This window comes from Pituophis catenifer, unplaced genomic scaffold (genome assembly GCF_029215685.1).
Source record: "Pituophis catenifer annectens isolate HBS135680 unplaced genomic scaffold, rPitCat1.0.hap2 SCAF_62, whole genome shotgun sequence".
In the NCBI taxonomy this organism is placed as follows: Eukaryota; Metazoa; Chordata; class Lepidosauria; order Squamata; family Colubridae; genus Pituophis; species Pituophis catenifer.
The window spans coordinates 13,089-19,632 of NW_027256942.1; positions in this window are offsets into that span (position 1 = coordinate 13,089).

A 6,544-nucleotide genomic window follows, 5' to 3' on the forward strand; every position below is an offset into this window, starting at 1 on the left:
GTCAGATATAAGTGATGTCATGAAGAGTAGCCTAAATTATCTTCGCTGGAGACTCTGAGTAAGATCTCTGACCTTCCTTAGCATAACGGTGTCTTTGGGCCACAGTTTTGTTGAGGCTTTTTCAAGACTGCCCTCAAAATGTAATGCTTGCTCCTTTGTCCCTCCGGTAAAAATAACAATTTAAAGAGCAAAGGAAGGCAAGCTTGGGGGCCATATCGGTAGTCCTCAACTTACGACAGTTCATTTAGTGACCGTTCGAAGTTACAATGGCACTGGAAAACGTGATTCAGGAATGTTTTCCACCCTTATGACCATTGCAGCATTCTCCCCCCATAGTCACGGGATTCACATTTGGATTTGCTTGACAACTAGTTCATATTTATGACAGTTGCAGCATCCCGGGGTGTGGGGATGTGTGTGTGTCGTGGTCCTCTTTTTGCGACCTTCCGACAAGCAAAGTCAGATTCACTTAACAACCGCGTTACCAATTTAACAACGGCAGCGATTCAGCAAGAAAAGTCGTAAAACTCGCTTAAGCAGTTTTTCACTTGCAAACCATTAATTCCGGCCTCCATTGCGGTCGTAGGTCGAGGACTTAACCTGTGCAAGGATTTTAAGCCTCAGTGATGGAGTTGTATAGTAGCACGCATCTGGAAGTTCAAAATCTCCCATCCTGGAGGAACGCAGTAAACCCCTGCATTGTTCCCGCGGTCACAATATTGTGATTATCTTCCTCTGGCCAGGTTGGTTGTTCCTCCTGCCCACTGGCCAGATTGGTTGGTTGAGATCAAAAACCCAGATCGGGGCATTTTGGGTCAGCCGTACCTTGGCTTGATTCAGCAACGCCATCCTTCGTTGCCGCGATGGATTTTGCGCGAGAGTTGCCGTGTCACTTCTGCCCACCCGACGAGCTCCGAAGGGTGCTGATTTGCCACCCAGCAGCCTGCAGGCCCCACCTGTTGTTGGAGGCACACACACTTGCTTCCCTTCGGTTGCGTCTGTGTCTCGGGCGTGCCGTTTTCGATGCAAGCTGGGCTGACGTGCAGCCGCGTTTGCTCCGAGGTGGAAGAGACCAATCTTTTTTTTTTCTCCTGTTCAACCTGCTTGACTTGTGCTCACGCTAACACTTTTCCAGGCCATGGTTTCTGTTCTGCTTTGGCTAGACCGGAGGGAGAATCTTTCTAGAGTTTTTTAAAATACTTTATTCCGCGTGTTCCTTGGCCCGGAGACATACATCGTTCTTCTTTTGTTGCAAGATAACCGGGCTGTAAAGAATCTCTCTTCTTTTGCAATCAAGCTCTCCCAACTTCTTTCAACCAACGGGCCTTGGTTACTTCTTTCCAAGCAGCAGGCATCCTAATTCAGCCATATATTTTTTTTTCCTCCACGGAGACAACCCTCTTGCTTCATAGGTGTGAGATTTAATACCTGGCATCTTCAGTCGAGAGATCTTAAGGGCTGGGAGTAAAGCTCAATAGCACCGTGGAAGCCGAAGCCGATGCGCCTTGAAAAATTGTAAAATAGAGCAGCCATGCAATATATTGGGAATTTGTTTACTACTTACGTAGTGGACAGATCAGTGGTGGTATTCAGCAGGTTCTATCCGGTTCAAGCGAACCGGTAGTGGCTGTGGTGGGAGGCTCCGCCCACTCGCCCGGATGTAATCACGTCCCGTTTTTGACGCTCTGTCCCTATGCGGAAAGTCCCGCACATGCGTGAAGGTAGCCCGTGTGCTCACATTTGCGAACCGGTAGCGAAGGTAAGTGAATACCACCCCTGGGATAGATGTGTGGTGACACCTGTCACTAAAGAGCTGCTAAATGTGATGTAGAACAGGGGTCCCTAACCTTGGCAACTTTAACACTTGTGGACTTCAATTCCCAGAATTCCTCAGCTGGCTGAGGAATTCTGGGAGTTGAAGTCCACAGGTCTTAAAGTTGCCAAAGTTGGAGACCTCTGATGTAGAAATGTACAATTCACCTGCAGAGTGACCGGAGAGAAATTCAGAGGTGGAAGGGAGAGATAGCCTTAAAAAGCAAAGCTTGCTTATTTGCTGAAGCAAAACCCAGAATCAACTTGGAAGCTTGGGTAGCTGTATCAGGTCAAGAAAAAAATTGACGGCCCGTGAAGTCTCTCTGGAAGCCGAGTTGAAGCACTTATCCGATTTGGTTGATTTTTTGACCAAAAACTCCAAACGACATCCCAGCATGAGCAATATCATACACACCACTTACTCTCCTGGTTCCAGAAGGCTTACAACCTCAATCCGGTTGTCAAAGAAAAGAGAAAAATTGTGCCGCTTCCCCTTCCTTCCCCAAAGTTGTGTCTCTCACTGCTTTACAGCCACGGGGCAAGTTCTCTGTGGTTGGTGATGTGGAGGAATTGAGGTTGTATGTCTGTGTGTATTCTCAATCAATCAATCAGAATAGAGTCGGGAGGGACCTTGGAGATCTTCTAGTCCAGGGGTCTGCAACCTTAAACACTCAAAAGAGCCATTTGGACCCGTTTCCCACAGAAAAAAAAACACCGGGAGTCACAAAACCCTTCCCGTGCCTGACTATTTCTTGAGCGGCCACAAAACTAGCCTATGTAGTTGAATTAAACGTTCTGTTTTCTTCTGAAACTTTTCTTTTCTTGGATTTATCCACGGTTGGCCAACCGGGGTTGAAAAGCTCATTAAATCACGTGCTGGCACGTGTCGCACATTGGCGGTTGTGACACCTATTTTGAGTGACAGGGAGCCGCAGCAGAGAGGTGAAAGAGCCACATGCGGCTCCAGAGCCACAGGTTGCTGACTCCTGTTCTACTCCAACCCTTGCTCAAGCAGGAGACCCTATGCCAGTGACGGCGAACCTTTTTGACACCGAGTGCCAAAAAGGGAGCATGCACGCACATCGGAGACACAACCCGGAAGAGGAGCTACCTGCATGCATGCACTGGAAGCATGAACATCTGGTTTCTGGCACGCACATGCACACCAGGCAGATCCTCTTCCAGTTTCTGGCACTGCCTGCCACGGCTCCGAAGGCAAGCTATTCATTGCACGTGCCTGCACACTGGAAACCCGGAAGAGCAACGGGCGAGGTCACTCGTGCCGGGTAACATGGCTCTGCGTGCCACTTTGGGCACGCGTGCCATAGGTTTGCCCTCACGGCCCTGTGCCATTTCAGACAGTCCAGTCTCTTGTTCAAAACCTCCAGTGATGAAGCATCGAGAGGCAAGCTGGATGCTCTCAGTTGCTCTCAGTTAGGAAGTTTCTCCTTAATTCCAGGTTGCTGCTCCTAACTCGTTCTATCTTTATTGTCCAAAGGGCCAGAAGGTAGTTGAATTTCACCAGTGGTGGTGGAGCTTTCTTTCTGCCTTCTGCCTGTTGGCAAAGAGAGGCTTCCTTTTGCCTCCACGGCAAAGATTATACCAACAGGCTGATCCAATCTTTGAAGAAAAGCCCAGCATAAGTGTCTTTCCCACTCTGGACTGACCCTTTATGGAGGGACTCCTATTGCTTGCTACGATGGTCCTTCCTGATCTTTGAACCTTACCGAGCTTGTAGTGTACGTTTCGGCAGCTACCTGGTCTTTCCTCTGTACAGGTAGTCCTTGACTTATAACAATTCATTTAGTGACCATTTAGAGTTACAACGGCAGCACTGAAAAAAGTAACTTACGGCCGTTTTCCGCAGTTAGAACCTTTGCGGCATCCCAACGATGTGCACAAAATTCAGGCACTTGGCACAGTGGTGAAATCTAATTTTTTTTTACTACCGGTTCTGTGGGCGTGGCTTGGTGGGCATGGCAGGGGAAGGATGCTGCAAAATCTCCATTCCCACCCCACTCCAGGGGAAAGGATATTGCAAAATCTCCATTCCCACCCCACTCTGGGGCCAGCCAGAAGTGGTATTTGCCGGTTCTCCGAACTGCTCAAAATTTCCGCAACCGGTTCTCCAGAACCTGCTGGATTTCACCCCTGACTTGGCATACTTAGCACTAGCAACAGCACTTAGACTTATATACCGCTTCACAGGGCTTCACACCCTTCTCTAAGCGGTTTTACAGAGTCAGCCTCTTGCCCCCAACAATCTGGGTCCTCGTTTTACCCACCTCGGAAGGACGGAAGGCTGAGTCAACCTTGAGCTGGTGAGATTCGAACTGCCAAACTACCGGCAGCCGGCAGAATTAGCTGCAGTACCGCATTCTAACCACTGCGCCATCGCGGCTGTGCCAGTTCATTCTTATGACCGTTGGCTCTGTCCCCGGGGATTACAACGTGATCCCCTTTTGCGACCTTCCAACAAGCAAAGTCAATGGGGAATCCTGCTGTGATTCACTTAACGACAGTGGTGAGAAAGTTCATAAAAAGGGGCAAAACTCACGGAACAGATGTCTCATGTAACGACAGAAATGCAGGGCACCATTGTGGTCGTACGTTGAGGACGGCCTGTAGTAGGAGGCTAAGGAGGCCCTCTCCATTGTAAAAAAAAAAAAAAAAATGGAGCCAACAAACTAAGTTTCTTAACTACTTTGTCCCCTTTATTGGAAGAGGGGATGAAAATGAAAAAGGTCTTCTGTGAGCACGACATAAGCCTAAGACTGAAAATCAGGCTTGTCAGATGTTCCATCTTTTCTATCCTGCTCTACGGAGCATTTGAAATGTGGATTTACCGGGGGCTGTTACGTATAATAAGCTGGGTCGACAAAATCAGAAATGAGGAGGTGATAAGCCACCTGGGAAAGCCAAGGGGAAATCATCAAAGCCGTGATGAAATCTAAAATTTGTTACTACCGGTTCTGTGGGCGTGGCTTGGTGGGGGGGTAATGTGAGTGGGTGGGCGTGGCCAATTTTTTTTTTTTTTTACTTTTAAAACCATTTTTTCTAAAACCTCTTCGGCGAAGAGGTTGTAAAAAAAATGCTTTCAAAAGGCTCTGACGATCCCAGCTGAGTTGCCTGATTGGCAGAGACTTTTTTTTTCTTTTAAATGCCTCTGACGATCCAAGCTGAGTTGCCTGATAGGCAGAGGCTTTTTTTTCTTTTAAATGCCTCTGACGATCCCAGCTGAGTTGCCTAATCAGCAGAGGCTTTTTTTTTCTTTTAAATGCCTCTGACGATCCAAGCTGAGTTGCCTGATAGGCAGAGGTTTTTTTTTCTTTTAAATGCCTCTGACGATCCAAGCTGAGTTGCCTGATAGGCAGAGGCTTTTTTTCTTTTAAATGCCTCTGACGATCCAAGCTGAGTTGCCTGATCGTTAGAGGCATTTAAAAGAAAAAAAGTCTCTGCTGATCAGGCAACTCAGCTTGGATCATCAGAGGCATTTAAAAGAAAAAAAAGGGTTTTTTCTTTTTCTTTTAAAAGCCTTTGATGATCCCAGCTGAGCCACGCGATTATCAGAGGCTTTTTTTTATATACTTTTAAAAGCATTTTTTCGGCTGAAGAGGTTGTAGAAAAAATGCTTTTAAAAGTTAAAAAAAAGCCTCTGATGATTGTGCGGCTCAGCTGGGCATGGTGGGGGGGGCAGGGATTTTTGCTACCGGTTCTCCGAACCACCCACCTCCATCGCTACCGGATCGGGCGATCCGGTCCGAACCGGGAGCATTTCACCCCTGCATCAAAGCCATTAAAAAGCGAAAAGTTAGAATATTTCGGACATGGGATGCGACGCCCAGAAAAATACGGCACCCTTCACTTAATCCTTCAAGGATTAAAAAAGGGCCTGGTGGCTCAGCAGACTGATAGCATTGTGATTAACACCAGCTGTCTGCAATGACTCTAAGTTCGAATCTCCCCAGGCTGAAGGTTGACTCAGCCTTCCATCCTTTCTAAGGTAGGTAAATTGAGGACCCAGTTTGTGGGGGCCATAAGCTGACTTTGTATAAATATACAAAAGTATGAAGGCTATTGCTTAACGCATTGTAAACCGCCCTGAGTCTCCGGAGAAGGGCGGCATATAAATCAATTTTTTTTAAAAAAAGGAAAGATTGAAGGCAAACGAGGTCCAGGCAGAATAAGAACATCGTGGCTTTAAAACCTATTTTATCCGGTTTGGATAAAACTCGGCTGCACTTTTTCACACGGGCTGTTGACAAAAATAGGATCGCCAACGTCCGATGACGGATATGGCACAACAAGAAGAAGAAGAATTGGAAGAGGATGGCATTGCAGCTGCCTGAGTGGAAACCAGCTTGGAAATGGGAATGGGAGGGGAAGATTACGAAGTGATTTAGCCAAGGATTGGCGCATAGGCCGCGCCGCAATCCTGCCAGCTTATTTGCTCTAGGGGGCCCAGCCCTGTGCCCTGATACTTAATGTGCTGGGTTTGGCAATACTCTTTCTGCCATGTCATGATGCCAATGAAGCAATTGAAAGCCGATCCAGGAGGGAAAGAGCTGGAATTGGAGGAAAAGAGCGCACGGGGTGTCTGCCGTGCCTGACGCCTAGGCCTCTAGGCGCCTCCCTTTACGAAATCCTCATCAAAAAAAAGAAAGAAAGAAAGAAAGAAACTGACTGAAAGAGGGCGACTCCGTTTGCCCAATAGATTACCAAATCGAGGAAG